The 12,267-nt window shown below is 36.0% G+C and overlaps 1 pseudogene; it reads right to left on the bottom strand.

The window, feature by feature from the left end:
• Positions 1-1,020: 1,020 nt before the first annotated feature.
• On the bottom strand, positions 1,021-8,032 carry LOC149140264 (acetolactate synthase 1, chloroplastic-like; annotated as a pseudogene).
• Between the last annotated feature and the right edge of the window lie 4,235 nt (positions 8,033-12,267).

Below are 12,267 nucleotides of genomic sequence, written 5' to 3'. Positions count from 1 at the left end.
AAAGCAATCCGCTTAATTGATGAGATGAATGGATTCATATCTAGGTGCAACAATCTAAATTTATGTCGACTATCTCAAATAGCTAGTTGCAGAACCTACAATTGTTTGGGCAGAAGAGTCTTTGAATGAAGAAGTGATCCAATTAAATAAGAATGGAACATGTTCCTACAAAATGGTTCACTACAGAGAAGTTGAGCATGATTTACCATGTGATGTACAAGAAGAGATGTTTTGATCCGAAGACCCACCCCCAAACTTCACCCCACAACACCCGGTACTCTTTCTTCCTGAACATTGAATATTTTTACTCTGGGAGCGATGTCCATTTACAAAACTATAATTTAGAAATCACTGTCAATGGTCAGGGTTTTATAATAATACAGGAAAGGTTAACTCTAAAATTATAGAAACAACGAAAAATTGACTTTCCAACATATGTCCTACAATATGGAATTCACTAATTGTTATAATTGTTAGACAATAGCTAAGTACAACAATAGTTACATCTCTAAGGTATCCAGCAAAGACATTTAGTAAAAATTCTTGACTTCAAGATCCCGAGTTAGCAATTCAAAAAATATTTAAAACACAAATTTCTTACATATAGGATGGGCATCTTTTCAAAGTCCATTGTCAAAGGTAGAAATAGTGAGTTACCATCAAACCTGTATGCCATATGTTATTATGCAATCCATGACACTACCACATTTATCCTCCTCGTATAGGTTATTTTCAATTCATCCTTGGATATCTTATGTGAATCTTACTTTGCAAAATGCTCTATGCAATGAAATGAATGCACATTTGCTATAACAAACAGTCAAATATAGAAAAAAATAAGTAGAAGTAGAGATACAATGCACCACAATTTATGCCCTTGCCTCATGGGCCACCCAATATCAGTAGAAACAGAGATGAAAGTTTGTTGCATTCGTTCTTAGCAATCAAAACATATAAACATAAAGTCAAGACTTTGTGAACAATCTAAAGTGTCCAAACTTGCCTTGATTTATGTACCGTATAAGTTAGAGAAATAAAATGTGTCCTACCAATAAAATTGCAGAGGAGAGAAAATAAAGCTTTCTCCATACCTTCAAAAGGAAAACAATGAAAATGCACTTTTAGAACCTAGAATAATCTTATACAATGAGAAATGGCTTAGCCTCTTCTTTTTAGTATGCTCTTCTCCCATCACCTTTGGTTATAATATCTTTAAAAGCTCCACCACTGGGTATCATAGGCAAGACATGCTCCTGGTGTGGCACAATGGCATCCAATAAATATGGCTCGGGGTATCGAGCATTTGTAAAATGGCCTCCCTGACATCTGCTTTCTTTGTTACCTTAGCTGCTGGTATATTGCATGCATCTGCCATCTTCAAAAGATTGAGGAAAATCTCAGATTCAGCAGATGGATCCCCGAGGTAAGTATGTGCTCTGTTTGCTTTGTAAAAGCGATCTTCCCATTGGACCACCATGCCCAAGTGCTGATTGTTCAATATCATCATCTTAACAGGCAGGTTTTCTACCCTGATGGTGGCCAATTCTTGCACATCCATCATAAAACTAACATCTCCATCTATATCAACAACAATAGCCCCTGGATTGGCCACAGCAGCTCCCAAGTGCTGCAGGCAAACCAAATCCCATAGCCCCGAGACCCCCTGATGTCAGCCACAGTCAAGGTCTCTCATATTGGAACCATTGGGCTGCCCACATCTAGTGTTGGCCCACTCCAGTACTGATTATAGCATTACCATCAATTAATTCACATAGCAGTTGAATGGAAAACTAGGGAGGAATGGAATCCCCAAAATCTTGGAAACTCAAAGGCCATCTTCTTTTATGTTCTCGTAAGTCCCCATTCCACTCGGAAAACTCCAGACTATCATATCATTCTTGCAATTGTAAATCACGAAAGAAAAACGTAATATATTTTTCTGTGTAATCCCAAGGTTGTTCTGTAAATCACGAAAGCTACATCGGATGTTAAATTTAATGAAATTTGTAAATCACGAAAGCTGCATCGGATATTAAATTTTATATACAATATATGAAAATATATACTTTACTGGGATGTTCATGAAAATGTAAGTTTGTTACATGTACATATTTCCACTGTAGCCCATCCTCAAGTAGAACAAAAGAAGATTTGCAATGCCATTCAATTCTAAAAACATCCATGAAACAAGGGAATTTAATCTGGATAAGATAATTTTCACATTAAAATCAATAATAATAAGGTTTATGATTATTCTTTATAATCAGCCGAGATATTTAATTCACTTTTTTACAACAGATAGCCTAATTATTAACCTTTCTACTTTTGAAAGCAGTAATAATAAGGTTTATGATTATTCTTCATAATCACCTGAGATATTTAATTAAATTTTTTACAACATACAGCCTAATTATTATCCTTTCTGCTTCTAATCATCACCATTTAGCGAAACAACTCAAATATCAATTTTGCACTGACTGCCCTACACTCTTTATAACTGGCCACATTTGTGATGAGGAGTATGAGGGTTATTGCAGTTTAGCTTATAGGTTGAATAATTGGTTAATGTGGTTGCTGCAGTTTAATCAAACCAAAATATGCACCTCCTTTGGCTTTGCTCAGTAGAGAAGCATGATTTCCTTGTTCAACAACCTTTCCATTCTCAATGACTGCTATACTGTCAGCATTCTGAATTGTGCTCAAACGATGAGCTACAACCACGCTGGTTCTTCCTACCATGACTCCATCCAGTGCTTCTTGAACAACTTTCTCTGAATGAATATCTAAAGCGCTCGTTGCCTCGTCCAACAGCAAGACACTTGGATTCTTTATAATTACCCTTGTTATTGCTATTCTCTGTTTCTGCCCCCCAGACAACTGAGTTCCCCTGTTGCCGGTGTAGGTCTCATATCCATCCCTCATGCCACTAAAACATTAAAAATGCATGGAATTTAACAAGAAGTCTGGCAAGTTGTTCATATAGGAATTATTTATTTATAACTTAAAAGAAAAAGATAACCTGCATTGAATTCAGTAAGAATATTTACAATAACCACTAATTTTTAGGTTTAAGAAACTTGGTTAATAAAACATGAAGTTTAAGATAGGTTTCATGAAGTGTCCTATGGAAATTATGTTTTGTAAGTTCAGAAAAGTTTGTGAAACAACTTAAACATGATGAAAAAAGAAATAACTTATACATCATGCAGAAATAAAAAACTGTGGTTGGAAAACAAATTTTGCAATGGCTGAAAAACAAATTGAACAGTGGTCAGGGGATTTATTTCAGTGTACTTACGAAATGAAATCGTGGGCATTGGCAGCCTTTGCAGCCTCTACTATCTCAGTTTCTGTTGCGTTCTCTTTACCGTAAGCAATGTTCTCTCTGATGCTGCCTGCAAATAGAGTGGGCCCTTGTGAGCTTAACTTGGCAAATGAGAAGAAAACCCAAAACCTAGAGCTTGGAATAACATGCCCAATTTGACATACACTAAGCCCTAATTTAAGTATAAGTCGACAAAGTGATCATTCGTCAAACATGGGATCTATTCAGATGAAAATTCCACAAAACAAATGTGGTCAGACAAAATCTACAACTTGATATAACAGAAGCTTGCCCAGTTGAAAATAACAAGAGCATTGTACATACACTAAACCTTAATTTAACGACATCATTCAACAGACTGACCACTTGTCAAATTGTCACCTTACCCAGATCAAAATTTCACTTAAGTAACCTAGAGAGAGTTTTCTCTGGCAAAAAATACAACTTAATATAACAAAAGCATGGGCAACAAACCTTAAAACCCTAGTTTAGCAATGAAATTCAGGGACTGATCATTTGTCAAATTCGTTTTTACCCAGATGAAAACAAGTGTGCTCAGAAAAAAAATTGCACTTCATACAACACAAGCGTGGCGAGATGAAAGCAACAAGGAACAAGCCTAAACCCTGATGAAAAAAGCAATTGAAGAGAACTATTATTCGTTAAATTCGGATTTTCCAGATGAAAAATTCACAGGAAAAAAGTGTACCCGATCAAATTTGACAAACTAAAACTTTGGTATTCAATTAATTGACGAGAATTGAGGATTAATTAATTCGTTGCCTTGTAATAGAGGGCTTTCCAGGCATTAGAGTTTGCTCAGACAAAAAATGCAACGTAATATGACAAAAGCATGGGCAATTGAAAAAATCAAGGGCATTTAAACAAACCATAAAACCCTAGTTTAGCAAAATAATTCAGGAACTGATCATTCGTCGAATAAGTTTTTACCCAGATGAAAATTCCAAGAAACAAGTCTGCTCAGAAAAAAATTGCACCTTCATATAACCAAAGCATGGCGAGGTGAAAGGAACAAGGGCATTTAAACAAGCCCCACACCATGATGAAAAGCGCAATTGAACAGAACTATTATTCGTTAAATTGGGCTTTGCCAGATAAAAAATTCACAGAAAAACTGTACTCGGTCAAATATGAAAAACTAAATCTTTGGGATTCAATTAATTAACAAAAATTGAGGATCGACTAATTTGCTACCTTGTGATCGAGGGCTTTCCAGGCATTATCGTCGTTGGCCGCCTAGCGCATGGAAGAATTCGTCATGGAGAGACGACACAAGCTCGGATAATCCAAATAACTGAGAGCATGCATTGTTATTTCAGGAACCAAGTTCTCCATCATCGATGCTCCTAGAGGGTGCTGTGATAACCTCTAAACCCGCTCACTGTTAACCAAATTGGTGGTCCAAGCGTTAAACGAATCAAATGCCTTGCAAAAGCACAAACAATTGCAGGCTAATAATGTTTTTTGAGGTTTTTTAATGTTTTAAAACATTTTTTATTAAATTAGACTGCTGATTTTTGTTCAATCATCTAACGGCTACAATTAGGATAGAAAATCATTTGGGGGAGTTCATTTCAGAGGGAAACGCCTTACGGCGTAACTAGACGCAAGAGCATCCTACTATCTCCCCTCAACTGCAGTGGTGGTTATCTTTTAAGATTCCTTACAACTCAGCAGAACGATTAGTGGAAAGAAACCTCACTACATGATGTGAAGAAAGAAAACTAACCAGGGAATAGGTGCTAACAAGGAAACGTGGACAGAAGGTGGGCAGGCTACTTCTACAACTCAATTGTGGCAATTCCAGAAGGACATATCATCAATGAGATCTATCACAATCCACTGCCATTTTTTAAGCTCATTAAACGGGAGTCTGGTTTGGTATAGATGTATATCCAGTGCTTATAATTGTCATAGGGGGATAAAGAATGTGCTCAGATGAGCCATACGCTGAGGGAAGTGATTGTAGGGCCGGTATGCTAGTTATCTAGGGAGTTTTCTTTGTATCAAAGATTAGAGATAATGGAATAAAGACAGCTTTTCTAGCTTTTTGGCAATCTAAAGATTGGTGTTGTACCCTGTAGATTATTCATCCCCAACTTGAATATTTTAGTGGTTTACATTCATAAATATCGCAATTGTTTGCAGGAACAGAGCATCACGTAATTCTTCACTAAATCTCTTCTGTTGTAAACTTGTTTGCAGGTTTTGAGATCGGAAATCTTCATTTCATCCCTCTGCTAAAGCTTGCACAACCTATTATCTATTATAGTTACTAACCCCTTTTCAGATCACAGGAAGCGTTCTTTGACATTTATGTTAGGTTTAAATGGGTGGTGTAAGCCTACCCCTGTGGAAACCTGAGGACCAGAGTGCTGTGCAGATTGGAGGTGTCTGCATCAAAATATAAAGGCATACTTTTCTCGTAGAATAACACTGTTAAAAATTCCATATGTGAGCATAATGCATACTTCGCACATGCAAAATACGAATATATCTTGCTGTGATATGCTTTGTACACACTAGCTTGAGCACTCTAGTATTGTTCACAGCAAATGAGAAGATCCACTGATCTCCATTGTCCTTCACAAAATACACTACTTATTGAATAACAGTGAACTTAAAAATGCTTATGAAGGTTATAAATTTTCAACATAAACACATCAAAATAGTCACTAAATACACCACAATGGCAACCCCAACAACACAGAGATGTTTGACCCTGGCCGAAAACAACCATCCATACATTGCAATCAAGATAGCTAATAAATAGAATTAATACAATTATACCAATCGTTGTGATGAAGTATATTCCATGAAATCGCAATGTTTGAGATAACTGCATTTATGATAGAAAAAATGCCACAATAATATTTTTGTCCAGATAGAGTACAAACCCTTCACACAATTCTTTCAGGAAAAAGGATGATATTGAAGAATGTAGCTAAATTAAAGGCATATTTGACCATACCATAGGTGAATAACCTAAAATAACCATCCATATACAATTACACCAATTGATATGATGAAGCATATTACATGAAATTGCAATGTCTAAGATAACTACATTGGAGAAAAAGATTTGTCACAATGACATTATTGTCCAGATAGGGTACAAACCCTTCATACCATTCTTTCAAGATTTTATAAGCCATGTGGTATTTTGGTTGGTTATATCCTCTTTTTTTGAAAAAAAGTGAAATGAAGTGTTGTACTCTGATGTTATTTACAGGTGGGGAAATGCATTCTTGGGTGTCTCATAACATAGTTACAGCTCATTAAAATTGGGAACACCGTGACTGTAGCACCTTGATGCAGAAATTGGGAGAACTGAGTGTTGTATCATGCTATAGATTGTGCTAACAATGTGAAGTCTGTTGTGCGCTAAATAAGGAAAAGGCAGCCTATCCCATCACGCCTCCAATGTGACCATATTCTCCATGAGCTAAAACATCCTAAGAAAAATTGATTCCAAATGGTCATTGTCCTTAAAGTATATTTTCATATTATGATCTTATATTCACACCAGTAAAAACAAAGGGTTCGATATCACTATTTTATAAGCCACGTGGTATTTTGGGTCGTTTCATTAGTATTTTAATTTTAGCACATGTAGATGGTGTGGTAGGGGTTGTATAATTATGTGTTGTGTAAAAAATATTGGTGGTAAGTTGCTAAACAATAGGAGCACAGTAAAAATTTAGAAGAGACAGTTAGTATAGTCTCATCAAAATTGCATATGAAAGATGAAGAAATTAAGATTATTAGACAGAGGGCTACAGAGCAGCATGAGGAATGCAAGCCACTGTCATGAAATTGAGTATCTGCAAAAGATTCAAGCAGTGTCAAATCAACCTCCATTCCCATAACAACATTTGTATTGAACCGCTTAACGTTATCACTGAGAAATGTAGCTACAATGCAATCTAATATGTGCTTCAGAACACCCCTGATCAAGTTATCCAAAACCTGCGAAGGTAAGTCTTCAAAAAGATTTCAGTAAAGAGACTTCACAAGGTCCTTTGAGGCTTTTTCTTGACTCATGAAACTTCGCAAGAACCCTGACTATCAAAGATCCACAACAGGTATGGGGTTGAACTTACTACATTTTAAGTTTGTTTTTGTTCAAGCATGTATCTCTTGAATGAAATCTTCATGGCATGCACTTTGAAACAAATCAAGTTATTCATGACGAAGAAGTTGTGGTATAAGAACAAATTGTGAATGCACTTGAACACAACATTGTAAACATACTTGAATACAACATTACTATACATATTCAATAATGAATGCACATTAATTGTTCAACATCTATGCAACCTGAAAAACAGACAATTCCCTTGTTTAAGAGAATCAGGACTACATTGCAAAGATCAAGTTAAAGAGAAACCACAATGGAATTTGGTAAACAATATTTACAGCCATATGTATTTTTCACAACTTTGTTGTCTCCCAGGTCCCAAATCCAAGGAAATATCAGCTCCTTTTATCATTCTTACCACCACATTGAGCACAAAACAACCTTCTGCATTCAGGGCATTCTGACTCTTTTATAACAACAACAGCTGGCTCAGTTGAGCTTCCTACTTCAGGCACATCCTTCAACAAGAGTGCCGAGCAATCCTTGAACGGGCAATAGAACTTCTGAGAACTGGGAATCTCTTTTTCCACCAATATGCCAGGCATTTTTTTGGAGAGTAAAAGGCATGCAAATAGAGCTTGTTGCTCAATTGTATTGGTCTATTAAGTTATGAATAACGTGTTAGGTAAGACTTTTTTATGAAATTGGTAGCCATGCCATAACAATTTATGATTGTTTGTTTGAAAATATACATGGACCAAAAGGAAATATTACATGGATCAATTGTATTGGTCTATTAAGTTCCTCTATCTAAGCAAAGGGCACTTCCAAAAATAGGATAATTATTTTTTATCACAACAGAATTCTGTGCATGAACACCAAATTCAAGGAAATGACTTCACTCACATAGAGAAAATGTCTAAAATTTGTCATCAAATTTACTAGCACGTTGGCTTTGATAAATTGACATCTCGAGTCCTGACAACAAATGAAATATCCATAGGAAAAGCATCTATTATCTGCACAATAGGACTTTATTGATACGTGATTCATAAACCTTAGTCTTTAAATCAAATTTCAAGAGGATTTTTCAAAATTGAAAAGTACATTTTTTTGTCTGTATTACTGAAATCAAGAAAAGGAACAGCTATAAGTAGGGAAGCTAATTCTGTAAATTGTAATGCACCAGAAACTGCCAGTGTCATAAAAGGAACTTTTCATAATTATATAGTCATCCATATCCACAAATTAAAACAGATAAAATGCATTTGTACCTAGGAAAAGAATAATAAATATATCTCAAAAAATCCAAAAGTATTTGGATATAAAAATGTTTCACAAGGATTTTCATACCAAAAACAGAAAAGAACAGATTCAAAGAACAAGAAGAATTGGATTCATTTACAACTGCAGTTCATTTGATGAATATTCTGCTTGAGTATTAAATATACGATTTTTTCATACAAAAAGAAAGTAATAATGGAATTCAAACCCTATGGCATAGATCCATAGCAACTCATACAATAATAGAATCCAATCTCTTATCTCTTTTTCACTGTGAAGCAACGATATGAATTTTAAAAGGCTAACAGTTTGTGTTTGTCAGCCTTTGCAGCACTGTTTTTCTGTGAGATCAACAGATCAACAGCGGCGTATCTGGGGTAGGTTTCCATAAGAGATCTGCGTAAAGCAGTTACTTGGCTAGGTTTCATTTGAGGACTATAACTCATCAAGGCTTTGGATACAAAGTGGGAAAATTAAAGACGATATTCTCTTTGGAAAGCAGATGGATACTATTAGATACAATAGTGTACTAGATGCTTGTGCATTGAAGAAAGACCTTGAACTTTTTCCTTATGGGGACGAGACAGACATTGGAGAAAGAGGGTTAAATTTGAGTGGTGGACAAAAACAAAGAATACAGATTGTCGTGCTTTATATCAAGATGTAGACATTTATGTTTTTGATGATCCTTTTAGCGTTGTGGATGCACATACCGGAAAACATATTTTCCAAGTATGTTTCTCTTATCCTTTACATACTGTAGGTTTGCTGAATTAATTAGTTTTAATGTTCTGATGGAATGATGAAGCTCTACAGTAGCGCTCTGCAATTAATTGTTCAGTCTGGATAATATACATTGTTGGTTGTGCCGCTGCAAATTCGTGCCCATAAACATCTAAGAAATTGGACTTGCTTGTTATAGGAATGCATACTTGGTATTTTGGGTGCAAATACTGTAGTCTATGTAAATCATCAAGTGGAGTTTTTACCCTCTGCTGACATCAATCTGGTAGGTTTGAATTTCTTTCATCCTATTCTAGTGATATTAAAATTTTCAATGTGATTGGTAAAGGGACAATGGGTTTATTGATCATTTATTGAGAGGAGGAGATAAGTGATCCATATTTTGTTGATGTAAATGATATTCTTCACAGGTAATGTGAAATGGTGAAATTACTCAGGTTGGCAGATACGATGACATCTTACAATCAGGCACAAATTTTGTGGAATTAGTTGGTGCACATCAGAAAGCCTTGAAAACTATTTCTGCTATGGAGAAATCTGAAGTGTACACATCAGAGAGATTTGTTGAAAGCTCATGTCCTGGCAATATAGCTACAGTGAAAAATGTTACTGCTAGTGACACACTGGAGTAGTGCAGTGTTCAGAACTCAATAGATATAGAGGAAGAGGTTGAACCAGAAAACCACAAAGAAAAATTGGAGAAAGAGAATAAAAATTCACAGCTTGTACAAGAAGAAGAAAGAGAGAGAGGCAGGGTAAGCATGTCGGTATACTAGTCTTACATTACTGCTGCATACAATGGTACTTTGATACCTATAATACTACTGGCCCAAATAATAAGTCAGCTACTTCAAATATGTAGTAACCTCTGGATGACATCGGAAGCCTCTACAAAAGAAAATGAGAGTTCCCCTATGAGAAAGTCCCTTTTCATTCTGGTTTATGTTGCTTTGACATTAAGCAGCTCCCTGTGCATTCTTGTGAGGTCTATGCTTCTTTCATTTGTTGGACTTAAAACTGCTAATCAGCTTTTCAGCACTCTGCACAGGTGTATATTTCGTGCACCAATGTCCTTCTTTGATGCAACTCCATCTGGGAAAATACTGAATCGGGTTAGTTGAAATTTATTGTTTTAATAGGCTAATACCTTTCCTGAGAAAGATGGAAGTCATTTGATTCTAGTGGGTCAATAACAAGCTCTCTATTTCTTGGCAGGCATCAACTGATCAGAGTGCAGTGGACACATTGATTCCTTCTCAACTAGGAGAATTGGCTTTTTCATTTATACAACTTTTGGGGATCATTGCAGTCATGTCTCATATTGCTTGGCAGGTCTTCATTGTGTTTATACCAGTGGGTGCAAGTTGTATATGGTATCAGGTATTCTCTGTATTTCTTAATAATAATAAATACGAACTTGCAAATTTTAATTTTCTCAGAGGAACATAAATTGTCGATAAGAGAGTTTGATTTCTACTTCAATTTTTTCTGTACGTAGATCCAATAATCTGATTGAAAAGGATGTTATCAAATAGATTAAGTTGCATTAGGATTCTATCATGACAACAGTTCATCTGTATTTCTTTGTTTCCATGCTTTTGGGTTTTTATAGTAATAAGAGAATTCTTGTAACTCCTCTAACCTTCCTTGCATGCAGCAATACTACATAACATCAGCTAGGGAACTGGCTCGGTTGGCATCAGTTTGTAGAGCTCCAATCGTACAACATTTTGGAGAATCAATCTCTGGAGCAACCACCATTAGAAGTTTTGACCAGGAATTTTGGGAACCAATTGCTCCATCATCAACGCTCCTGGAGGGTGCTATGATAACCTCTCAACCCACTCACCGTTAACCAAATTGGTGGTCCAAGCATTAAACGAATCAAATGCCTTGCAAAACCACAAACAGTGGCAGTCTAATAACGTTTTTTAAGGTTTTTTAATGTTTTAAAACATTTTTTATTAAATTAGATGGCTGATTTTTGTTCAATCGTCTAACGACTACGATTAGGACAGAAAAGCATTTGGGGGAGTTCATTTCAGAGGGAAACGCCTTACGGCGTAACTAGACGCAGGAGCATCCTACTATCTCCCCTCAACTATAGTGGTGGTTATCTTTTAAGATTCCTTACAACTCAGCAGAATTATTAGTGGAAAGAAACCGCACTACATGATGTGAAGAAAGAAAAACTAACCAAGGAATAGGTGCTAACAAGGAAACGTGGACAGAAGGTGGGCATGCTGGGCAGGCTACTTCTACAACTCAACTGTGGCAATTCGAGGACATACCATCAATGAGATCTATCACAATCCACTGGAATTTATTAAGCACATTAAATGGGAGCTTGGTTTGGTATAGATGTATATCCAGTGCTTATAATTGTCATAGGGGGATAAAGAATGTGCTCAGATGAGCCATACGCTGAGGGAAGCGATTGTAGGGCCGGTATGCTAGTTATCTAGGGAGTTTTCTTTGTATCAAAGATTAGAGATAATGGAATAAAGACAGCTTTTCTAGCTTTTTGGCAATCTAAAGATTGGTGTTGTACCCTGTAGATTATTCATCCCCAACCTGAATATTTTAGTGGTTTGCATTCATAAATACCACAATTGTTTGCAGGAAGAAAGCATCACGTAATTCTTCACTAAATCTCTTCTGCTGTAAACTTGTTTGCAGGTTTTGAGATTGGAAATCTTCATTTCATCCCTCTGCTAAAGCTTGCACAGCCTATTATCTATTATAGTTACTAACCCCTTTTCAGATCATAGGAAGCGTTCTTTGACATTTATGTTAGGTTTAAATGGGTGGT

Source organism: Pinus tabuliformis, chromosome X, assembly GCF_031772625.1.
Source record: "Pinus tabuliformis cultivar Carrire ecotype Pingquan chromosome X, CPIR1, whole genome shotgun sequence".
Classification (NCBI taxonomy): Eukaryota; Viridiplantae; Streptophyta; class Pinopsida; order Pinales; family Pinaceae; genus Pinus; species Pinus tabuliformis.
The sequence above is the reverse complement of the archived record's forward strand: the minus strand, read 5'-3'. Positions and strand labels throughout refer to the sequence as shown.